Source organism: Sus scrofa, chromosome 1, assembly GCF_054392235.1.
Source record: "Sus scrofa isolate SSC_HxYL_T2T_F1_AM1 chromosome 1, Sscrofa_HxYL_maternal_Yorkshire_Landrace_v2.0, whole genome shotgun sequence".
NCBI lineage: Eukaryota > Metazoa > Chordata > Mammalia > Artiodactyla > Suidae > Sus > Sus scrofa.
In genome coordinates this window covers 257,306,150-257,332,283 of record NC_139383.1, presented here as the reverse complement: position 1 = coordinate 257,332,283, position 26,134 = coordinate 257,306,150, and the positions used below count along the sequence as shown (strand labels likewise).

General features: G+C 42.2%; 1 protein-coding gene across 1 annotated transcript in view; it reads right to left on the bottom strand.

Moving 5' to 3' along the window:
- TMEM38B (transmembrane protein 38B) overlaps positions 1 to 26,134 on the bottom strand; it is a 774,558-nt gene that overhangs the window by 558,751 nt on the left and 189,673 nt on the right. The window lies entirely within an intron of this gene.

Here is a 26,134-nt window from a genome sequence, read left to right as displayed (position 1 = left end):
TCTGATGACTCAGAAAGGTCACTGTTATTCATAGATTTTAAGCATAGTTTTGACCCTAATTCATAAATAATACCTTATAATTAATGGCTTTTAACAAGTCCGTGAAGAGAAGGAAAAAATAGATGCACTTCTGTCCTTAAACAAATTTAGTTGAATGGGTGCTCCAGGTAGCTGAGGCTCTGGAAGAAATGAGAGTTTGAGCAAAAAGGTAGGGTTTTAGAATAGAATTATTTATTTGGCAAAATGTTAACAGTCTATACTTTGTGCCTTAACTTAGGTAAAGTTATGGGGGTTATAAGGTGGGATCCCATTGCATATTGCACAGCTTTCTGCCATCTCACTGGCTCTGTCTCACTGGCTCCTTTTTTCTTCTGTCAGCTTCTCTTTCCTTTCTGGAACAAGTGTCACATTCCTTCCTTACTAACCTGTAGAATGTTTACACTCAGATCCCCCCCTAAGAAAGACTTGTTGCCCACTCCAGGAAGTGGGTCAGCAGACAGCCTCCCACTGTCAGCTCCTTCCGGGTCTGCTTCAGCAGCAGGAGGTACCTCACCTAAGGTCACACCCTTCCCAGGGTAACCCACATCCAGTGACTGAGTGAGGTGGAAGTATAAAGGCTGGGCTGTTTCAGCCTCATGTGAGACACTCCTGTGGGCACCACCCCCTCCAGAGCTCCCAGCCTGGTTAGCTGAGGCTTTGTTGCGCCCGCGTTGCAGGTTAGGTTCTTCCTCTGCCCAGTCCTGCTTCCTCCTTCTCCTTCCTTTCACAGTATTGATCCATAACAAATACCGTTAATTTTTAAAAAACTTTATCAAGGTATAATTTACATATCATAACATTTACCCTTTTAAAGTTTGCAACTCAGTGATTTTTAGTATATTCATGAAGTTGTGCAGCTATCATTATTCTATAATTCCAGAACATTTTCAAAACCCCAAAAGAAACACCATACCTGTGAGCAGTTACTCTGCATTACCTCTTCCTGCAACCTCTGGTAACCGTTAATTTACTTTCTGCCTCTACACATTTGCCTATTCTGGATCTCTCACATAAATGAAATCATATTATGTAGGCTTTTGTGATTGGCTTCTTTCACTCAGGTTTATGCATGTTATAGCATCAGTAGTTCATTCCTTTTTATGGATGAATAATATTCCACAATTAAGTATATAGATCTTTTACATTTTGTTTATTTATTCATCAGTTAACATACATTGGATTGTCCTAATAAACATCTTGGATCCCAAACTCTGTCTCAGAATCTACTTCTGAAGAGCCTAACCTGCAAACAATCCACACTTGGGGTCCTAGGACCTCAACTTCTGCATTGGGGGGGTAATCAAGAAATTCTTCCAGTAAAAGTGGTTCTGCCCAAAGATAAATTCTAGTACCAGATACCAAGATAGTTAAAAGCTCTCCATCTTATTATAATAAGTGCTGTAGGCCAACCTGTTGGGTATTTGCTCCTGGAGTAGACTTACTTAGGGAAGAGGTTTTGTGTAGCTGAAATCTGTGAAAAAAGGAGAAGGTAGAAGGGCCAGGTGAGAGGTGAGGCCAGAGGGATCAGTAGAGGCCACATTGTGAATGGCATTTATGCCATGATATTTGGACCCTTTCATGAGTGGAGGCTCATGAAAGATAGATGAGGTGTGATCAGGTGTGTGCCTTCACTTCATTTGTGGATTATAAATGGTAGGCATCTCCTCTACCTTAAAAGACATTGTGTGTTGGCCCAGGTCTGAATGGGAGAAGTTTCTGGAGTTTAAGAGATTAACTGTAAGTTAAAGGAATTAGAATGAATGTCACAGGTGAGGAAGATGCATATGAGACTCCAGAAAGAGTAGCAAGGAAGCATGGAAAGAGAGGCAGTGTGGCATCTTGGAATGAATGGCCTTGGAGTGTGATAAACCTGGGTTTTGATTCCTTTTTCATCCATTATTAGCTCTGTGATGTTATGCAGATTACCTGACTTCATCTTTAAGAGGAAGCTAATACCCCTTACCTCTCAGCATTTTGTTGTCAGTTTGAAGTGACATGGCCTGTGAGGGTAACCAGTTCCTCTTAGCTCACTTCCCTTGTCCTCAGAACCAGGGAAGGTCTGAGAGGGTGGAGGTCCAGAGTTGGGTCCTTAGGTGACCAAGGTCAGAGGGCAGTGATGGTTAGGGGAGCTGGTAACCAAGAAACAGGAACTGGGAATGAGAGGAAGGCCAGAATCCACAGAATTTCTGGGCTGGGCCCAGGCAGGAGCACATCTGTAAGGATAAAATTTCTCTGGAGCTTTGTCCTTTTTGAAGGTTCAGAGCAATCTCTCCCTGACCCAGCAACCCCAGCCTCTTTGCGACTTCAAATGGTGGCCACTGGGGTCCATTTAAAAAAAAAGATGTTTATTTTTTCCATTGTGGTTGGTTTACAGTGTTCTGTCAGTTTTCTACTGTATGCTAAAGTGACCCAGTCATGTATACGTATGTACATGCTTTTTCCCACATTATCCTCCATCATGCTCCATCATAAGTGACTAGATATAGTTCCCAGTGCTATACAGCAGAATTTCATTGCTCATCCACTCCAAATGCAATCGTTTGCATCTATTAACCCCAGATTCCCATTCACTAGGGTCCATTTGGATGGGGGAACATGACACACTTCACAATTGTAGACCTCTTAGAGCTAGATGAAGTGAAGCCAAGGTCTGCATTTGGCAGGTGCACCTGCCTACTGCTAAAGCTGATATGTTTGTGTCAGCTATCTCCTTCCTTTCTTGCTTTCCTTTTATTTTTTCAAACTACCTTTCATGACACATGTCTTGATTTTTAGCACAGTTACTTTGCATCTGCTAATTTTCAGTTCCAAGTGATATATGGTTGAGATCTGTGACCTCTGAGGCTCCTTGCCATCCCGTGATGCTGGGGCTGAAAATCAAGCGGAGTTCAGCAGCTGCTTCCTGAGCCGTCTTGGACACTTGCCATCTCAGAAGTTATTCTCATCCATCTCTGAGCCTGCCCCTTATCAGCTGTGTGGAGATACTGCTAGCCTCCGAAAACACTAAAACAGTACAGAAAACTGTGTATTTGACCCCTTGAGGAACCACTCTTCTTCTGAGTGGAGCCACTGCCAGGCTCTAGAAACCTAAAAATGGTTTAAAACCTGTGTATTTAGCCTGTTGGGTTTCATTCATGGCATCTCCACATTCAGAAGTATAATGAGAATTGAGTATCTGCTAAGGAGCCTGAGGCCACACAAAAACATGAAGTACTTTCTTTCTTTGATGCTTAACCAGAATCTATAAGTATGTAGTTGTCTTGTGTTTGCTTATTTGGTAAACATTCACTCAGTGCCTCTGAAAACCCTGAAATTTATAAAATTGTCATTTTTTTTTTTTGGTGGACCAGAGATGATAAGATAGGAGATTTCACTTATTTGACCTAACACATGACAGGAGCCATGGCAAGAGCTGGAGATAAAAAGAGGTACAGCACAGCTTCTGGCCTGAAGGGGCTTACACAATCCAGAGAGGAGATGGACACAAGAGTTGGAATACAAGTAGCACGTATTTTGTTATAGATGTATGACGAAGGGTGGTGTGTGGTATACCCAAGAAGGAGGGTGTAAAGGAAAGGCTTCCCAGAGAGGCTCAGAATATGGACTTAGAGCTTTTGGATGAAGTTCTCAAAATTGACCAGCCTTGCTGGAATACACAGTGTGGTGGCTTTGTATTGTTTAGCTCAAGGTCTAATGCACTGTAATCAGTCTTATTCTTTATCACTCATCTTGGCTCTGCTTCTCTGATCATCCCTTGACTAATGTAGAGTCTCAGTTCACCCTCTGTTTGATTCATTAGTGTTCTATATTCAGTGATCATATTAGGGAGAATGTACAAAGAATAATGTATTTGCAAATGCGAGCATCTATGAAGATGGCCCTTTGGGTTGAATGGGAGGTTGGCTGCCACACTCCAGCTCCCTTCTCAGCAGGTCATGTCTCCAACTCCTGCATTATGTCAAATTCAAGGCAGTACCATCTAGGGATCTCCTGGTAGGATCTAGGCACTGTTTTTTAAGAGTTTTGCATACATTAATTCACTGAATCCTTATATTCAGAGGTTGGTACAAGGGTTATGTTATTGCGTGGTTAAGAAACTAAGACACAATTGGTTAAGTAGCCAGTATTCCATATTATATCTCAGAATGAAAAACAGAGAGATTGGAGTTCCTATTGTGGCTTAGCAGGATGAACCCAACTAGGATCCATGAGGATGTGGGTTTGATCCCTGGCCTCACTCAGTGGGTTAAGGATCCAGCATTTCCATGACCTGTGGTATAGGTCACAGACATGGCTCGGATCTGGTGTTGTTGTGGCCGTGGTATAGGCCAGCAGGTGTAATTCCAATTTGACCCTTAGCCTGGGAACTTCCGTGTGCCATGGGTGCAGCCCTAAAAAAAAAAAAAAAAAAAAAAAAAAAAAAAAAAAAAAGAGAGAGAGAGAGAGAGAGAGAGAGAGAGAGACATTGCTGAAGACTTCTCATTATTCCAACTTTTTATTTGGGAAAAGAGGTCCTTGATCTGCATCTCTTTAACTGCTGGCTCTCTCCTCTGCCTCACTTGATCAGAGACTAATTTCCCTAAGCCAGAGATATAGGACTCAGACTCTTCAGAGGTCTCCAGAGAGAAGAGCTTGAACCTCAATACAGCCCTTAGTGAGGGCCTTCCTGGGCCTGCTGCCCCCCTCTCAGCTAGCACTATTGGAGTTCAGCTGCTGCCAGACCTGGTCAGGGGGAGGGAGGGGCTCTAGTTTTTAGAAAATAAAGCAGAGTTTAGTAGCTGACTGAGCCTTGAGAGGAGAAAGAGCAGAGAAGATACAGGGCTAATCAAACTGATGTTCAAGAGCTTTCATAGCCTCTCCCCAGTCTGCCTTCTAGGTTATGTCCCATCCCTCACACCCAGAAATAGCAGATGACTCCTGGTGAATGAATATGTTGCTGTTTTCTATGCCTTTGTGTGTTTGTCTGCTCCCTCCCTCTGCCAACTCACTTCTACTAACTTTAAGCCCAAGCTAAAAGTCAGCCTCTGAGATATCTTCCTTTAGGCCTGTGTACCCCTCAGACTTTGACGTGCATGAGTCTTTACGTAGGGTCTCACTAGGAGGTCTTGCTAAATTGCAGATCTTAATGCAACAGGTTTGAGGTGGGGCCTGAGACTGCATTTCTAACATGCTCCAGGGTATAGAGATGCTATTGGGCTATGGACCACACTTTGAGTAGCAAGGGCTCTAGGTCTCATTTTTTCTTTTTTTTCTGTTAGATTTGTGTTTTCGTTGTTTTTATTTTGGGGGGTGGTGGAAACTTAAACCTTGTAGAAGCCATTTTGAGGGAAATAAGATGTTTTGTACTGACTTAAGCTAATTTGGCACTGGTAAATTGGTAAATTATTTTGGTAGATATGTAGGGTGGCCAGTGTTCTGGTTTGCCTATATTGTGGGGTTTCCCAAGACATAGCACTTTCAATGCTAAGAGCAAGAAAGTCCTGGCTAAACCAGGATGAGTTGGTCTTTACAGCTCTGATAGTGCTGGTGGGTGGGACTGTACATCCCCTTCTTTCTTTATTTTTTTATTTTATTTTTAGTCTCTTTTTTGCTATTTCTTGGGCCGCTCCTGTGGCGCATGGAGGTTCCCAGGCTAGGGGTCCAATCGGAGCTGTAGCCGCTGGCCTACACCACAGCCACAGCAACGCGGGATCCGAGCCGCATCTGCAACCTACACCACAGCTCACGGCAACGCCGGATCGTTAACCCACTGAGCAAGGGCAGGGACCGAACCCGCAACCTCATGGTTCCTAGTCGGATTTGTTAACCACTGCGCCACGACGGGAACTCCACATCCCCTTCTTTACAACCTCTACACCAGGTGAGGTCTTGGATAAAATTCTACAAATGTTAATTAGCCAGAAGGTACAAGGACAGTCCTACAACTCATTCTGGAGACTTTGGGGACCATTCTCTGCTTTAGGTGCTGTAAGTAGCCATAGCATTATAGGCGCTCTCTAAAGAGAACATAAGGATATTAGAGTGACAGAGCCAGCCAACCTTACAGTAGGTTAAAATGACAGACCTCTACAGAAAGAGACACAGGACCAAAGGAACACTAGACCTCAGGCACTACATGAAAAATGCTAGACTTGGTTGAATTTGTATACTTCATTCAAGTGTGATGATAGGCTTAGTTCTGTATCCAGTGAGGAGCCATGAGGGTTTTAGAACTGCCTCAGAGTTGTTGGGTTCAGCTAGTGAATCAGCTCTGTGCCTCTCTCACACTTAATTAGATTCAGGTTTTGTTGGTCTTTGTGATATTTTGCCTGGAGGATGAGTGGACATTCACCTCAAGAAAGAATCACCACTCAAAGCTATTTTATTCCATATTGCAGAATATCTCAGATAAAATTCCCTTGAGGTCCCACTTTCTTGTTCAACACCAGGAAGAAAGATGGGGCACAGAATTGGTTTCTTTGGGCTCTGAGGAGCACATAAAACATCAAGACCCCTCTCAGGGTTCAGAAAAGCCAAGTCATGTGACTGCTGCACAGGAATAGCTGAAGGTTTTTCCCTTAAGGAGGAAAAGGATCTCTTTCTGATTGAGCCTCAGTTTCTTAGAAACATTAAAAAAATACTTCTATTTGTTTTCCTGGGAAAAAAAGAGAGAGAGAAAAAAAAGCTAGACTATCCTTGCCTCTAGGCTTTTCAGAAGGAACCAGCTGGTGGATGGGAGGCTGGTGTGCTGGAAATGGAAGGGCTGCGAACAGATTTTTCAGAGTGAACGTTAGCCTTAGAGAAGCTCTCAGCCTCCCTGTGGATTTGTGCATCAACCTCTGACACCCATTCAGCAAAACAACTTCACCTTTCACCTACTTTCTTTGTTTTCCAGCTGTTTGGTGTGTTTTCTGTGTGCACATGTAAGCAACACTTGATGATATTATTTGGTTATACCATGTCTTCCTCAAAAGAAAGAATAGAGGTCCTCATGAGGCTATGGAAGTTAGGAGACCAGGGGGTTGTTTGGGGATCCAGATTGTGACCCACAGTCAGATGACAGCACTGGTTTCACACAAAGATCCTTCATTTCATGGATGATGAAACCTTGGCTTGCAGAGGAAAAATGGCTTGCTTGAGGCTGGCAAATGAATGAGTGGATATGAAAGAAGGTTTTTTAATACTCTCAAAATTCATAGAGTCTTGAAGTTGAAAGGGACCTTAAGAATTTCATATCCAACCTCAAGCACATTCATAAATTCCGGTGCCTCAGTCCTTGTGAACTGGCCCTGTGGCCACTGCTGGCTTCACTGAGTAATGGGATGATCACTTCTGTCTAAGAAAGTGGGTCTTCTTTCAATGATTTCCTTGGATGTAGGGTAATTTGATCAGGATGTGTTTTGAACTCTCTTTCTGAATACATTAATTTCAATTAGGATTATATAAATGTTGATGAATTTTCATTGAAAAGTTATTTCTTGGAGCAAACTTTATTTAACATTGATCAATTCATTGTATGACGTCTAAGAACCTTTAATTTCCACAAGGCATGAAGCCTCTCCAAAACATAACTCCGTGATTTGGGGCAGAATATCTTGTAGCTCTAACTGTTCCATAGGACGACTTTAGGAAAATACTGATCTGAGCTATGGAATAAAATTCTAAAGAAGTTACATATAAATTTCATTTTTGGAATCATATATTTTAAATATAATAGAGGAATTTACCACTCAAAAGCAACCGAAGGAAAGTATATTGCTCAGTGAGAAAAGCCATACTTATATAATACAAATACATTTTCATTTTATTTTATTATTTACTTTTTGTCTTTTTAGGGCCGCATCTGCAGCATATGGAAGTTCCCAAGCTAGGGGTCAAATCTAAACTGCAGCTGCTGGCCTATATGAGAGTTCATGGCAACACCGGATCCTTAACCCACTGAGCGAGGCTAGGGATGGAACCTGCAATCTCATGGATACTAGTCAGGTTTGCTACCACTGAGCCACGATGGGAACTCCTATAAATCAATTTTTAATTAATATATATTATAAATCATTCTGGGAGAATGTATATGAATATCCTAATGCTTATTTTGTATGTGAAGCTTTGGAAGACCTTAATTTTTTATTTTGCTCATTGGTATTTTCTTAATTTTAATATTGGACAATACTCTAACAACAAAAAGTCTCAAAATAATAAATGATGAATCCTGTAGAAAAATAAAGAATGCTTTTGGTAGGGAGAATAAGCATTATCCTCTCTTACCTTCTTTGTAATTCAGGGATATTCTCTCTCATCCTCTGTGAAAAATACATAGCTAAAATATTATTTTCCTTCTTTCATTGATCAAAACCCTGCTGATACTTCCCTACATATCAGGTCTAATCTCTTCTGCCTTACTGTTAAGACCCTGTATAAACTGACCCCATTTTATCTTCTTACCTAATGTTAGTCCCATTCTTCACACTCACTCTATCCAGTCAAGTTCATTTCTTGGCTCCAGGTCTCTTGTCCTCAAGCTCTTTTCTGCTTCAGTGCCTTTATTTTACAGATTGGAATGTCATTTTTATCTCTCCAAACCTAAGCCATTTGTTCTATAAGACCCTACACTGATTTTCCCCTTTTCTGACTTTCCAGAGCAGTTCTAGTGTGTACTAAACCATTTAACATTTACCAATTGATTTCGCTTACGTAGGCTCAGCCCTTGATGCTGAGTGGCAGAGGCTAATTTCGCTTGCTGGTTGGAGGGTTTGAATACTTGGAAGACATACTAGAAGGGAAGAAATAGCCAGGAATGATGCAATGAGTTCGAATCCAGAGAAGCAGACCAAGTAGACCTCAATTGGAGAAGCTGAGCAAGTGGCCACTTAGATGTTAGATCAAGCAGAGGGGCATGCAGTGTGGATAAGCATAGAGAAAGTGGTGGCTTCTTGTTTCTCTCACACTGAACTTATGGGATCTGGCTGGGCTGGGGACTGACCACCACTGCATACTCGCCCTGCCTTTAAGAGAGCCAAGTAGGGAGTTCTCCGAGGGTATTCTAGAGAACTTTACTTTACCACATTGTTGGTGCTACCACAAGTCCTGGTTGATTTAGACTGTTGTAATCAATTAGAAGAAGCTCAAGCTGGAAGTAACTTAGGCTAAAACCCTGTAAATTTACTTCCTCATGGAATCTCATAACCAACTGCAGGAAGCATGGCTGTAACCTGGCCTCAGGAACAACTGGGTCCTTAGACTTGGAGGCTGCCAAGAAATTTTTTATCTTCTTAATCTCCACTTCTTTCTAAATTTTGACCTTCTTTCCTGCAGGCAGCATTCTTCCACATGGTTTTAAATGTAGCTACTGAAGGTTTTCATATTTTTCAACTTCTACCACCAAAGAGAGATTCTCATATTCAGGTTGGGAGACTCCTAAAGACAGGCTCTGCTAGCTCACCTACGGTCAAATGCTCACCTCTAGACAAATGTGTGGGGGAAGATAAGACCACATAGATATTTGCCATATGGATATGGGTGGGGTGAGTAGTTCCCATGAGGAGGGGGTTCTGGGCAAACAATACCACGGATGTCCAATATAATAGAACATCGGCAACTGTGCACACGGTAATGCCCAGAACAGGCATGTCGGTCAGTATGCTGTAAATCAGGAAGGAAGAATGATGGTGTAGCACACCACCCTTCCTATTGTTAGAACAGAGTCAACAAGAGACTTGCTCCCTGAGGACTTGATAATTGTTGGACTAGCCTTCAACTCTGTATGCTGTCATTTTTTTTCTGTTACATTAACCCCAGGACCTGCGGCTCCCTTCAGACACCCAACAGCTCTGACATTTCTCTGCTCTGCCAAGACCGCTGACGATTTGCACTGTTATCTTGCTCTTTATGACTGCTAAGTCACTTCACTTCCCAGAGGGAGAATGTGAAGTCACCAACACTGCCAGGTCACTGGCAGCCTTAAGCTCTGGATGGAATGTTTCTGAGGAGAAATGTAAGAGAAGGAGCCGGATACTTCCTTTTAGCGGAAGGCTATTAGCTCATCCTGGGAAGGTCAGCTGGATGGCAGGATGGAGTATAGGAGTATTAGTATAAAATGCTTAACTCTGGCCAGATTTTCCCTAGCACTAGAGGGCACCAGAGTCAGTAAGTTCCCAGTTCATAATGCCGGTGGAGAGTCAGCTGTTAGGAAATAAAATGAGGGATAAAGCTGTGAGGTAGGGAAGATGACATGGCATGAGGACCCAGACAAGCTCAAATCCCCTTGTTGCATCTCTGCTTGCTCCATTCTGGCTTCTGCTAGTTGATCTGGGCTCCCCAGCTGCCTACCTACCACCACACCCCTGTTTCTGATAGTAGCTGCTGGGCTTTTGACCCATCACTTTTCTTCTGGTTTTATGCCTTTGCTTCTCTCTTCTGGTACATGGGTGCTCATTAGGCTCTCCAGTGGTCCTTTGAACCCAGTCTTTTTTTGTGACCTATTCTGGAGGTGGAGATGGTTCATCTAGGTGACCCTGGGCAGCCCAAGCTCCACAACCACCTGGCTCTACTAAGCTTAGTGGTACAGCTTCCAAATATACTGGTGGGGCATCTTTCTTTGCTAGGCCCCTCCAGTGCTATATAGGACTTAATCCAGTCTGTATTAACATTGCCTGTTAACTTATGATTGTGTTCCCCCGTAGCCTAAGTCGCACTCATCTCTGTATGCTCAGCATTTGGCATAGAGAAGGCTTAGCTGTAACTATACCTTTTATTTATTTATTCGACTGTACAGCATGGTGACCCAGTTACACATACATGTATACATTCTTTTCTCTCACATTACATGTTCCATCATAAGTGACTAGATAGAGTTCCCAGTGCTACACAGCAGGATCTCATTGCTAATCCATTCCAAAGGCAATAGTCTGCATCCATTAACCCCAAGCTGTAACTATAAAATGATTGGGAAAATGCTCACTGTTGCCTTTGACTATGGCCTGGACCTGCCTTTCTCTGCTTGTCCTTTGGGTTCAAGATGTGGCTTATCACCACAATCTTTCCTATTCTTATTTTCTACCTGCTTTCCTTCCTTCTTCCATCAATGTGTCTGAGAGAGAGTGTAGTGTAGTGGTTAAGAATATGGATCCTAAAATCAAACTATCTTGTTTAAAATCTTGGCTTTATTACTTAGAAGCTGTGCAGCTGTTGGCAGGTGACTTTGCTTCTCTGCCTCAGTTTCTTCATCTGTCAAGTAGGAATAATAATACTACTACTATGAGAAGTGTGCTTGGAAAAGCATGTGGTACACAGCAGGTGTTCTAGAAATGTTAGCCATTGTTACTGTTCTCTACCTTCACAGCTCAACCCAGTAAAGGTGGTTTGACTTTGTTCCCTCTTGAATTCTTGGGCAAATCCCCAACCATCCTTTTCCTTGCACTCGACTTGTGTGCCTCAGTCTCATCCTCTGGTCCACCTAGCCCAATATTTACAAATATCTACCCATTTCTAATCAGCTAACACTGAGCTGTAGCCCAGGAGATATCTGGACTCATTCTTTATAAGTGTCAGCAACACCTCCTCTACTTGTGTTTCTTTCCTCAGGCCAAGTCCTGACTCAAACCTTGGCCTTTTAGGGGAGCTGTAAAAGAGTAAGGCAAAAGTTGGCAAAGTGTTTTTTTTGGGGTAGAGGGCTAAATACTAAATTTAAAAAAATTGGAGTATAGTTAATTTACAGTGTTGTGTTAGTTTCTGGTTGTACAGCAAAGTGATTCAACTATACATATACATACACACACATATATATATGTATATATACATTCTTTTATACTCCTTTACATTATGGTTTATTATAAGAGATTGACTGTAGTTCCCTGGAATATACAGGACCTTGTTGTTTATTTTATATATGGCAATTTATATCTGCTAATTCCAAACTCCTAATTTATACTCCCCCACTTTCCCCTTTGATAACCATAAGTTTTCTATGTCTGTGATGCTGTTTCTGTTTTGTAAATAAGATCATTTGTATCATATTTTAGATTACACATGTAAGTGATACCGTATGATATTTATCTTCTCTGTATGACTTATTTCACTTAGCATTATGCCCTCCAAACCCATCTTATTGCTGTAAATGGCAAAATTTTGTCCTTTTTAATGGCTGAATAATATTCCAGTAGTTATATGTGTATATATATACCACATCTTCATTATCCATTCATCTGTTGATGGACACTTAGGTTACTTGCATGTCTTGGATATTGTAAATAGTGCTGCTGTGAACACTTAGGTGCATGTATCTTTTTGAATTAGAGTTTTCTCTGGATGTATGCCCAGAAGTGGGGTTGCTGGATCATATGGTAACTCTTAAATTTTTTAAAGACCTTCCATACTGTTCTCCATAGTGGCCACACCAATTTACATTCCCACCAACAGTGTAGGAAGGTTTCTTTTTCTTTACACCCTTGCCAGCATGTATCATTTGTAGGCATTTTAATGATGGACATTCTGATTGGTGTGAGGTGGTACCTCATTTTAGTTTTGATTTACATTTCTCTAATACCTTGCGATGTTGAGCATCTTTTCTTGTGCCTGTAGACCATCTGTATGTCTTTGGAGAAATGTCTCTTTAGGACTTCTCTCTATTTTTTTTTTTTTTTTTTTTTTTTTTTTTTTTTTTTTTTTTTGTCTTTAGTTGTTGTTGTTCTTGTTGTTGTTGCTATTTCTTGGGCCGCTCTCGCGGCATATGGAGGTTCCCAGGCTAGGGGTCGAATCGGAGCTGTAGCCACCGGCCTACGCCAGAGCCACAGCAACGCGGGATCCGAGCCGCGTCTGCAACCTACACCACAGCTCACGGCAACGCCGGATCGTTAACCCACTGAGCAAGGGCAGGGACCGAACCCGCAACCTCATGGTTCCTAGTCGGATTCGTTAACCACTGCGCCATGACGGGAACTCCACTTCTCTCTATTTTTTGATTGAGCTGTTTTTGTTTTGTTATTGAGTTATATGAGCTATTTGTATGTTTTGGAAATTAAGCCCTTGTCACTTGTATCATTTGTAAATATGTTCTCCTAGTCCATAGGTCGTCTTTTAATTTTGTTTATGGTTTCCTTTGCTCTGCAAAAACTTATAAATTTGATTAGGTCCCATTTGTTTATTTTTGCTTTTAATTCTATTGCCTTGGGAGAATGACTTAAGAAATACTGCTATAATTTATGTCAGAGAATGTTTTTACCAGTGTTCCCTTCTAGGAGTTTTATTGTGTCATCATGTCTAATATTTAAGCTTTTAAGTCATTCTGAGTTTATTTTTGTGTATAGTGTGAGGGAGTGTTCTAATGTCATTGATTTACATGCGGCTGTACAGCTTTCTTAGCACTACTTGCTGGAGAGACTGTCTTTTCCCCATTGTGTATTCTTGCCTTCTTTGTCAAAGATTAGTTGACCATAGGTATGTCAACTAATAGGTTTATTTCTGGGTTTCCTATTCTGTTCTGTTGATCCATATGTCTGTTTTTGTGCCAATACCATGCTGGTTTTTTTTGTTTGTTTGTTTATTTTTAGGGCTGTACCTGTAGTATATGGAGGTTCCTAGGCTAAGGATCGAATCGGAGCTGTAGCTGCTGGCCTGCACCACAGCCACAGCAATGCCAGATCCAAGCTGGTGTCTGTGACCTACACCACAGCTCATGGCAATGCTGGATCCTTTAACCCACTGAGCGAGGCCAGGTATTGAACCTGTGTCCTCACGGATGCTAGTCAGATTCGTTTTCACTGAGCCACAATTGGAACTCCACATGCTGTTTTTACTATTGTAGCTTTGTAGTACTGCTTGAAGTCTCCAGCTTTGTAAATATTTTAGGCTTTGCAGGCCACATATGGCCTCTATCCCTTCTTTTCCTCTTCCCCTTCCTTCTTTGCAACCCTTAAAAAATGCAAAAACCTTTCCTAACTTGAAAGCTCTATTGAAAGAGGTTACAAGCCACATATGGTCCTCAGACTATAATTTGTGGACTCCTCTGCTAGGTATTAAGTTCCATGAGGCAAGAACAAATCTGTCTCATTAGCCTGATGGTCTAGTGCTCACCTGGCACATGATGGGTCCTCTATTAGTACTTGTTGAATGAAGGAATAAATGAATAAATGGGTCGAAACAAGTCTCTGGCTTTCAAATTTAAGGGATAGAATTCCTGTGTAAGTTCCATAATGAATACGAGAACTCCACAGAAGTGTTCTATTAAGTTGGCTCCTTGCTCTATCTGTGGTTGCCCAAGGGCACAGCTGCTTTCCATGGAGTATTTCTTAGCCTAAGTACCTACCTGCATTTCTACCCCCCTCTTCTTCTAGCTGAGAACAAAGCCTCCATACAGCCTCAGTTCCAGAATAAACTGTACTAGTGGTATGCTGGTGAATGTTTAACAATCAGCTACCCAACAAATAAGCAAACAACCCCTGACTTATAGCATTTGCCAATTTCCATTGTGTCACTACTTCCACTGTGGCTGGTTTCATGCTACAAACATGATATTGCTACACTTGAAGCTGGAAGGGACGTGCACCATCAGTTATCTGTAGCTAAAGTATGCCATTAAACCATACCCCCTGCTCTGCTCACTCTTGCAGTCTCAAGGATCACAGGTCTCCTGGGAGAAAACTTGAAAGAAACCTTAGCCCTCACAATCCCTGCCTCAGGATTGGGCTCTCCTCTGTGTTTTGGTAGTTGGGGACCATTATCTTGCCTTCCCAAACTTCCTGGATTTCAGCCTTTGCCTGCTTTGATCCCCAACCCCTGACTGCTCCTCTGACCCCCTGACTCCCTGGTTCTTACAGAACGCAGATGGCCGTACACTTCCTGATCCACCCTGGCTTCCTGGCTGTCAGATTACTGATGTGCTCTGAGCACAGAGATGCATAGCTACACTACTTCCTGCAGTCTTCTGGTTTCCAGGCTGTGATCTTTGGCCACTTACTTCCAGTTCTCACAGCATACCTCTCTTGACTGCTGAGAGGTCAACTCTCATTCTACCAGTTGGGAACTTAGTTCCCAGCTCAATTCTTCTTGCTCTGGGCTGGCTTCTGTCTAATTAGTACCACCTGACTCTAAACTTGCACATAATTTTCACCTTCATTGATTCACATAAAAAATAATTACTGGCTACTTTCTGTGTACCAGGATCTGTCTAGGCACTGGGGATACCTCAGTGAACAAAACTGGTAAGATTCTCTGCCCTTGGAGAACTTATATTAAAGTGTGAGTAACTCATACCAAATAATAGACATAATAAATAAGTGATATCTTATAAAAGAAGGTGATAAGTAGGATGGAGAAAGTGAGTAGGGAAAGGTTGATGGTACTGTTAGGAGTCACATGGTTAGAATGGCCTCTTTGAGAAGATGACATTTGAACAAAGCCTTAAAAGACGTTCCATGTGTTCCAGACTCTCATACACAACATCTACCCACCATCATACCTGGTCATATAGATATGTAGCTCTCCTAAGCCTGAGAACTTCCAGGGCTTTGTTTCTCACAGAGGGACTATTTCCAGTAAGAGAGAGGCAGAAGGTGTTGTAATTATATGCTTGGGCTTTGCTGTAGAAAACATGGCTTTGAAGCCTTGCTCTGTGGCCAATTAGGGCAGTTATTGAAGCTTGCCTAATCTACTAGTCAGTGGGTTTCTTGAGGGCAGGGACTGGATCTGTTTTGTTCTCCCTGGAGTCCCCATGTCTAGTAGTATCTGGCCTCTATTACTACTTATTAACTAATGAGTTCAAAGTTAAGTCTCTGCTTTTGCTTATTAGCCCTATTGTCCTGGGAGAATTCCCTTTCTTAGATTTCAGTTCCTCATATATAAAATGGGGATGTTAAAAATGATAATACCAGTATCCACCTCTTAGGGTTGCTCTGAGAGTTAAATTGTAATAATTTATGATGCCTGTAGAGCAGTTGGCACAGTGCCTAGTACACTGCAGATGCTTACCAAATAAATGTTGGGGGTGGTCAGTGTTGTTAGAGTCAGCATACAGAGTTAATGTTCTCTAACTTCAGATGTTATTATGGAAAGACTCCTTGCTTCCCCAATAATGTGGTCCCATCAACCAAGCTCTCACAGTGCCTCTGAGGGAGTATGAAAGGTGTGAATGGGGCGGATGGTGGGTAGGGGCTGCCTAGGAGCCTTGGGGCAGAGGAGAGAGCCCAGATGGCAGAAATGAGGGGATCCCTGGAGCACTGTGGCCAGGGCAGAGTTTGTGGTATAAATAGGTATGTATTCAGCCATAAGTGGGCAGTGGAGCTGCAGTGTCCAGATAATAACACAGAACAAGGAGATTAATGGAACATTAGCTGAAACTAAGAGAGTAATTTTTTTTTAAGGCATAGGCATCACTGGTGGGGTCTGGAAACACAGCCTAGACCAAGCGTCCTGTGCCAGGGTCTTTCTCCCTCTTAAAGTATCTTCTCAGCCCGGATTCCCTGGCATTCTCAGCAGCCCCCAGTATCTGCTGAACTGACTCTGTTGTCTCTTTGATTGCTCCCATCTGGTCTCTTAGGTTTGTCTCTCATGAAGCCATCAGTCTGGATGAGGACCCCTGCTGTCTCGATGGGCACAGCCAGGGGCACTGCTTGCTAACTCATTAGGAGTGTAACCACCACTACAGTCGTTCACAGTGAGTATAGACAGTTGTTAAGTACTGTTTCCTAGAAGGCAGCATCCTGACCACACGGGCCCAGGCGGTAGAGGCTTCTCTTCTACTATGCTCCTGACTGGAAGCAGATATTTTATGGAAGTCTGTTGCCATCCACATAGTCGGTAACATTTGTTTAGGAGCTGCTGCACGTCTGTCCCTGTGATGAGGGAGACAGCATTTCAGTGCAGAAAAGATAATGATCCTCATCAGAATCTCTGATTACTTCCTGAGGATTGATTCCTAGAAGTGGCTTTAGGGGTAAAAACACTTTAAGGCTCTTGATATATACACTGCTGTATTGCCTTCCAAAAGGACATACCACTTCACATGTCCTTTTCTTACATTTGATTGTGCCAATTTTATTATACATTTGCCTGTAGTGAGTATTATTAAACATTTAAAAATATGTGTAACGGAGAGGCAAAGTGACATTTCTTTGATTAAATTGTTACAGAGTTTTGTGATTTTTGACAAGTACACAGAGTCATGTAACTACTAAGACAATCTGAATACAAATGATTTTCTCTTCCTAATTCCCTTATGCTGCCTCTTTGTAGTAAAATCCTTCACCAACTTTTAGCCCTGGCAACTATTGATCTGTTCTACATCCCTATATTTTTGCTTTTTCCAGAATGATCTAACAATGTATTCAATAGAGCAAAAAAAAAAAATTGTTTTTAAGTTCAATTGGTCAGTATTTTTCTTTTATACATTGTGCTTTATTGTCTTGCTAAGAACTCTTTGCTTAATCCAAGGTCACACATACTTTCCCCTAAAAGTTTTCTAATTTTACATTTATGTCTGAAATCCATTTTGTTAAATTTTGTGCAAGATATGAGGTATTAGTTAAGATTCATGTTTTTGTTGTGTATTGATGTACATTTGTTTTGGCACCATAGCTAAAAAGTCTAACCTTTTTCTTTTTAATTGTCTTTGTATCTTTGTCAAAAATCAGTTGGCCATATGTGTTTTTTTTTTTTTTTCTGGTCTCTCTAGTCTATTTCATTGATCTATTAGTCTTTTCATTATCACCTGGTCTTGATTATAGTAAGTTCATATTTTTTTTGTCTTTTCCAGAATGACATACAAATGAAATCCTGTAGTTTGTAGGATTTGACTCTGACTTGGTTCATTTAGAATAAAGGATGTCTTTGAGATTCATCCAAGTTGTTTTGTATATCACTCTTTAATTTGTTTTTATTGCTCAGTAGTATTTCAGTGTATGGCTGTACTAGAGATTATTTCACCTTTCTTTCTTTCTTTCTTTCTTTTTTTTTTGTCTTTTGTCTTTTTAGGGTCGCACCTGCAGCATATGGAAGTTCCCAGGCTTTGGGTTGAATCAGAGCTGTAGCTGCTGGCCTATATCACAGCCACAGCAACATGGGATCCAAGCCATGTCTGTGACCCATACCACAGCTCACAGTAACACCAGATCCTTAACCCACTGAGTGAGGCCAGGGATCGAACCCACGTCTTCATGGATATTAATCGGACTCGTTAACCACTGAGCTATGAAGGGAACTCCTGTTTCACCTTTCAATTATTGTTCTTTTCCAAAGTTTGTTTGGTTATTCTAGTTCCTTTGCCCTTTTTTTTTTTTTTTTTGGAATCAGCTTATAAACAGCTGTAAAACTTGATTGGGACACTTTTGGGATTTCTATAAGTCTAGAGATAAATTTGGGAAGAATTGACGTATTAACAGACTCAAATCTTCCAATCTATGAACATGGTATATCTTTATATGTATTTAACTCTTTTAAAATTTCTTTCATTACTGTTTTATGGTTTTCAACTTATATCTAAGTATTTCATGTTTTGGCATTGTCCATGGTACTATTTTTAAATTTTAAAATTTACCAAGGAAGATATACAGATGGCCAGCAAACACATGAAAAAATGCTCAACATCGTTGATTATAAGAGAAATGCAAATCAAAACTACCATGAGATACCACCTCACACCAGTCAGAATGGCCATCATTAATAAGTCCACAAATAACAAGTGCTGGAGGGGGTGTGGAGAAAAGGGAACCCTCCTGCACTGTTGGTGGGAATGTAAACTGGTACAGCCACTATGGAGAACAGTTTGGAGATACCTTAGAAATCTATACATAGAACTTCCATATGTCTCTGCTATTTTAAACCATTAAGTTTGGGGGCAGTTTTTCATAGAGTAGAGATAACTGATACGGGGATTAACAGCAGTTCACTTACCCAGCCCTGGGCTCCATGGCCTGGCCATGAGTGGTAGGCTTTGGCATTTCTTCTGGAGTTTCCTTGTTACCAGTCAGACTCAGGCCTGTGTCTCCAGAAATAGCAGCTGGCTTCCAGGTCACAGCTCTCCCCCTTGCCCACTCACTCTACAGTGGTGGTGTCCAAATAACCTATGTCTTTGCTTGAACTCAAATCTCGCCACTGAGAGGCCTCTGTCAGCCTTGCTCTGTTGACTCTTACTGCTGACTGCTTCTTCACTGGGCTGATAGTGTACCTGCCTGCCTCTCTCTCCCTGGGTCCCCACCACAATGCCTTTTCTCTGGCCTGATTGAAAGCCCCAGGACTTTTTTTTTTTTGCAGTTCCTCCTTCCTATCTCTGATATTAGATTCTTTTTCTGTGGGACCTGTTTCCTACTGCTACAAGTGGATCAGTATTTCTCAGGCCTGAAACCCCAGCTATAGTTCCAGGAATTGGCATCTGTTTAAACCTGACCTAGAACTTGCAGAGTTGTTGGATTTTATTACCTCTTCAGTAGGAAGACTTGGAACCCTGGCGATACATTAATTAGTTTAAAAAAGTAAGTCAGGGCAAACACTTCCAGGCCTATCCTTACTAGCTCTGCAATCTGGGCCAAGTTCCTGGGCTCCTGTAAACCACATTTTCTTCACTTGTAAAATAGGAATAATAATATGTGATAAGATAATGCATGTGCATTGCTTAATAGCAACTGCTTAATAGTGCTAGTTATTATAATTAGCACTGAAAGTCAGTGATAGAAGGGGCCCTTAGAGATTATTTAATCCAAGAGCCACATTTTTCAGTGAGAGAAAGTAAGGTCCAGAGAGACTGAGTGACTTGCCCAGGGTTACTACAGTTCATTAGTAGTTGAACAAGGGTTAGAACACTAGTTTCCCAACCTCTCATCTCATCCATTTCCCACTGCTTCACAGTTTTTTTATTCGTTTGTTTTGTTTAGGCTTAGGAGGCTCTGGAGAAAAAAAAAGGCGGGGGGGGAGAAACTACCAACTACTAAATGTCTACTTTGTAAAAATATATGTCCTTTTATCCCCATAATAATTTTATAAATTATTATCTCCATTTTATACATGATGACACTGGGGCTTGGAAAAATTAAAATCTTTCCTAGAGGTCCTGTGAGTGGCAGATTAGGGGGCTCCAAACTAGGCCTGTTTGACTCCAAAACTAACCCGTGCTCCTCTGCTATCTTATACTCTTTCTGGGTCAGGCTGGGAAGGCTGAGAACCACAGGGAAGAAGTGTTTCTGCAGGGTCTGGCACCACCCTGGCTGCATTTCTTCTCAGTCCTCAGATGGAGTATCTGGTCTGCACGCAAGAGCCTTTCATCCATCTTTCCACACAATCTTTTTAACTGAAACCAAGTGGCCAGACCTTAACTGTAATTCTGCACAACTGGCGGCGAAAGGCCTATCTGGGGCTTGGGCCACTCACCCCAAACGTGATGTGCACAGAGAGTGGGGCTGACATTGTTTAGCTCTCTGCTCAGCAATGCCCGGCCAAGGCTCCCGGTCTAAATTGAGCCCTTAAGCATTTTCCTGGCATTTGCTCAGATGGGATTTTATTTTCTAGTAATAAAAGCTCCTACATTGTAGAAAACTACAATAACAACAACAACAATCTGCCTCTTTTCTAGCTTTTGTGAATACTTCACCACCTGTACTCCCCCCAACCCTTTTTTGTGCTTGGGGCAGAGCCAGGTTGTTTTGTGACCACTGTCAAGTTTGGGTGAGCCTGCGTGGGCAGAGAAATGCACTTGTGTTGACTGTGCCTCTGCTCGTTATGGATGGCCTCCCATCTCCTGGACTGAGAGGCTTAGTCCTACAGGCTTGACTTCTGGGTCTGCAGGTGGCACAGGGAAGATGGTCCTGAGGAATGAGGAACAATGTGAGTCACCAAGGGCCTCCCCCCTTGTCACCTCTTGAGGGCTTACACCTGGTTAGCTCGGTCTTCGCCTTAAGAATTTTCAGTGGCTCCCCATGCCTGCAGAATCAAGTGCACACTTTCTGAGCTAGTATTCAGACCCACTTCTTCAGCCTCTTTTCTCTACTTCTTTCCTTCCTCCCTCCCTTCCTTTTCTTTTTCTTTCCTTCTTTTGAAAAATAACATAAAATAAAATATAGATACCTAAAAAGTAAAAATGAAACTCACCAGAACTTTAACCACCATAACCAGTGTTAACATATTGGCATGTATCTTTCCAGACCTATGTGTAAATAGATATATTTAAAGATTTTGAGGCCTTTTCAGTTCTAACTAACCTCATCTAGTTCAGTTCTTTCTAACCTTATCTTTTGACAACTCCCACAGTGCACTAAACATTGCCTAGACTGAGTTCACTTTCCGTAAATATATCATACACTCTCACATTTCTAGGACTTTGTTATCTGTAATTCTGTCTGCCCCAAATTCTCCTTACACATTGCTTGGTAATAAGCTATAACAGAGTTAGTTATTCCTCTTCACTTCCTTTTTTGCCTGGTGAACACCTCCTTACTATCTAAAACTCTGCTGAAAAAACTCCCCCTCTGTGAAGCCCCCACTCTCTTCCAAATGCACACTTGTCCGCTCACTATCCATTTTGGGACCCATGGATCTGCAGCCTCCCACTCCAACCTGTTCTAATACTTAGCTCTTCCAAGGCAGTCAGGGGTCGCGTGTCTCCTTTACTCAGAACCATGCTTGGCACCCAGGATGGGCTGGGGAAAGGGGCATCAACTCTGTCAGAGGCAGCAATTTGCTGGTGAAGCTGAGCTCAGGCACATTGCAGGAGCCCAGGCACTGCTAGAATGGTCAGGGTGGCCTGTGACATGCCGTTTGGACAGAGATCCCAAATTACTAAGTAGACCTCTATTGTTTATAGGGCTCCTGCCTGCCTGGCAAAAGCCAACCTTCAACTTCAGAGAGCATTATAGTGCCAGAGAGCTGTCTTGGCAGACCTTGGGTGAATTATTACTTTCTCCTTGCTGAGTTAATGCAGGCATCTGTGTGGTATGTCCAATGCTAGGCACATCTAAGGCACCTCTCAGGATGCTTAGGCCAGAATTCTGGACTCGATGATGGTGGGCTGCAGGGAATGAAAATAATCCAGTGTCTCCACCCTTGGCCAGACTGCTTGCTCTGTCTTTAAAGGGGGTATGTTTTGTTCTGTCTAGCGCACCTTTGACCCCAGCTCTCTGCACTGCCCTCCCACACCCATCTCCACTTAAAATGGAAATTTTAGGAGTTCCCGTCGTGGCGCAGTGGTTAACGAATCCGACTAGGAACCATGAGGTTGCGGGTTCGGTCCCTGCCCTTGCTCAGTGGGTTAACGATCCGGCGTTGCCGTGAGCTGTGGTGTAGGTTGCAGACACGGCTCGGATCCCGCGTTGCTGTGGCTCTGGCGTAGGCCGGTGGCTACAGCTCCGATTCGATCCCTAGCCTGGGAACCTCCATATGCCACGGGAGCGGCCCAAGAAATAGCAACAACAACAACAAAAATGGAAATTTTACATTTCCTTGCTGATGTACAATCATTATTCCTCTCCCTTCACCACCCACTGTGCTGCTTCTGTGTCATAATCTTATGCATCCTTCCACCTGCTCTTCCCACCTCTTCCAGACTTGAAAACATTGATAGGAGCCAGGGGAAATAGTTTATTGGATGCTGGAGCAGCATTTGTTGAAAGCACGAGTTGGGTGCTTTCCAATGCCTTGGATCACTTTTGGGTTGTCATCCTTAAGAGAAGGGGTTTCTAGTCTTCCTGGGTAACACACCTCCATTCCCAAGCTCCCCAAGAATGAACAAAATGAAGCAATAGAAGTGACTGGAAACAGTGTCTAATGGTACCTGAACTCAAATGGTATCAAACATTCAGCCTCACTTAATAATAAAGTGACTTGAGTTTCTTCAGTACTCACCAATTTGTGAGTACCAATGTTGGAATATCACTGGGGGCAATGAGCTATATTTTGCTTTCTCTTGTTCCTTGGGAACATTCTACAGCCCCTCACAAGTATCCCTCTCATTCTTTCTCACACCCATATTGGCAGTGTTTCTAGATCACCTGGCAGCTTAGGGGGTGAGATGCAGTGAGTGCCTTATGTGCTCTTGTCTGTACTAAGAGCACTTTCCTGTCATGTGGAAACTCTTCAGGTGACTAAGCTGCATCGAATGGGGTTCTCCCTGTGCTGGGAAGCACACTCCTCCCTCCACTCCACCCCACTTTACCCCCACCCTCTCTGCCCCATTTTGCATCTTAGTTTGTCACTAAGCCCTAAAGCAGTAATGTCTCTTTGTGAAAACAGGTCCCTCAGCTCCTGCATGAAGCCCCTCTCTCTGCTAAGTTCTGACTCCTGGCATGGTGTTGGCCAGGCACAGATGTCTGAAGCTTTCTGCCCATCTTTGTTTCTTTTTCCGGCTTGTGAATAAAACGACTTCCTCATCCTCATCTGGAATGACTACCGAATACCCTGCATACCAGTTCACCAAATGTACCAGTCAGAGCTGAAACCAGTTTAGGCTCAAATTGGGACCTCATTAAAATGATAAATGTTTTTCCAGTTCTTTCCGTTTTACAAAACTCTTTCACATACTTTATTTCACTTGATCCTTGAAACAGCCTTTTGCAGTATGTGTTGTCTTTATTCTTACTTTGGGTGGGAGTAAAACTGAAGTTCACATAGGCTGGGGAGTGTGGACCTGGCTACTTTTTCTTTTTTAATTTAAGTGTAGTTGATTTACAATGTTGTGTTAGTTTCTAATGTACAGCAAAGTGATTCAGTTATACACATTTTCATATTCTTTTCCATTATGGTTTATTACAGAATACTTAATATAATTCCTGTCCTATTCTGTAGGACCTTTTTGTTTATCTATTTTATATATGGTAGTTTGTTTCTGGTAATCCCCAACTTTTAATTTATCCCTTGCCACTCCTTTCCCCCTTTGGTAAGTTTGTTATCTGATGTGGCTACTTATTTAATACGTGACAGAGATAGGAATTTTCAGTCTTGCTATTCAGAATACTAGGTTATTTCTGTTACAGGACCACAAGATTTCGATAGTTGAGAGAGACGTAAAGTCAAAATGATTGTGACTTCAGCCCGGGAGTCAACTGGCACCACCTAGAGGTGATTGAAATCTCTGATAGAGTAGTGGTTAGAATTGTGTTGTCCAGGCAAAAAATGGCTCTTCTCAAGAAGTTTATGAGAAGTTTATGTTCTTTTAGCTGGTCTTCATTTTTTATCTGTACTCCAGGTATTTGGCTAGAACTTATCTTATTTTTGTGGGTCTCTTACTGTTCTTGTTATGCTTTAGAATACTTAAGGGCAGACACCATGTTTTTGGCATCTTTTCATGCTTCAAAGCAAGAATTATGAATATAGTAGGTGCTGTAATACATGTTGTTGGAATAGTGTTGGAATGAATGACTTTTTCTTTATGTCACCCTCTTAGATGCCCAACCTGTAATTGGTTTCCTGCCTCAGTTTCCAAGTCTTTATGTTGTATAGCTGCTCCCTTTTGGGCCCATTGATAAACTTCACTTGCAGTTGCCCTCCTTCTCTACCCCTTTGGTCCCATTTCATAGTCCAAACCAATTCAGGTAGGAAGTAGTCAACAACCTCTGTGCCATTGGTAGAAGTTGGTGGCCAGTCATCTGATTGAATTTGGAGTTTGATAGTCTAGTGTTAGATTTTCCCAAGTGACATTGTTCTCTTACCTGTCCATTGTTGGCCTAAGCCACAGATCTGGCTTGTACTGATCTCTAGTTCTTCCTCCCAAAGGCACTGTTCCCTTTTAGGACTAAGCATTCACCCTCAACTCAACTTGAGACTGGGCTCTAACATCCTGTGTGCCACTTGCCAACCTTCTCCCTGGGATAGGAACTATGCTAGTCTTCTGCTGCCCGTGGATAATATGTATACAAATAAACTCCCAGCTGTCTGTCTGTCTGACTGAGGAGGACAGGCAGGATGCTCATATTTCTCTTCATTGTGTTCTGCCCATTTGATTAGAAGAGTTGCTTCAGTCCTGCTTGTGCTTGCTGTGTCCTCTGGCCATTGTGCCTCACCCGTCTGGCTTCCAGGCTGGTATTTGCCTTTGCAGCTGGGCCTATTTCTCCTGCTAAAGATCTGACTGTATACTGCCAGGGCCAGGATTTTGCTTTGTCCTCTCTGCTTGCTCTACATGGTTATGAGATGCTCATAGTGCCCTGTGCATACCCCAGCTAAAAATCCCTTTGGTTTTATCTTAATGTGTTCTTGAAGAGGTTTGATGTGAAATAAAGTTTGAAACTAATTGGATAAATTTAGGATTGATAGTTGGGGTGGTTTTTCTTGATTTATTGTCTCTCCATTATTGCTAATTTTGAGACCCACATTGAGTTAGATATTAAATATTGCATCCTACAATAAGTATTAAGTATTGCATCCTACTCAGGTTAGGCTACTTGCTGCTTAAAAGCAATACTTGAGAGACAAGTGCTGGTAGGAGTGGACAGTTGCTTTAATCAGAAGTCCAGCAACCTGGAGAGAAAGTGGACTCGTGTCCCAGAACCAACTCTAAAGATTCTGCTTGACCATATAAGTTTTTAAAGGGAAAAAGGGAATGTAATCTCAGTTAATCATTAAGGTAGTGGGTCAGGTTCATCACCACTGGGTGCAGACTTGTCAACTCCCTGTGAGCTTTCTTTTTTCTTTGGATTCTATCCTGTTTTTTTGATGCTCCTGAGATTACTGAAGGGGAAGCTAAGGAAAAGATCTAGTCATCCATTAATTACTTATTCTTCATTTCTATTTCTTGATCTAAGGTTAGGCAAGGCATTGTGTGATCAAAAGATTTGAAGGTGTGCTTGGGCCAAAGGTTAGTTAAAATATAGCTTTGCTAAAGTGAGGAGACAAAAGGGTCTCCTGCAGGGAGCTGCTTCCTGCAACAGAGCTGCCTGCAAAAAGCTGCTTACAATTTCCCACTGTCAAACATTAATCCGTTTCTATGGGATTATGAGCAAAGGTCTGTCTTCTGTAACTTCTTCATACTGACATAGGGCACTGTAATTTTAGAGTGGAAGGTGTTGACACGGGCCTGTAGCATCTCTTTGCTGACAGTTTTAGTTGCCCGCTTAAATACATGGGCAGAGCAAGCTACAATTATTTTGATATTCACAAAGATACAGATTATTATGAGCAATAGTGGCCTCCCATTCTTCTGAGGCCAGTTCTT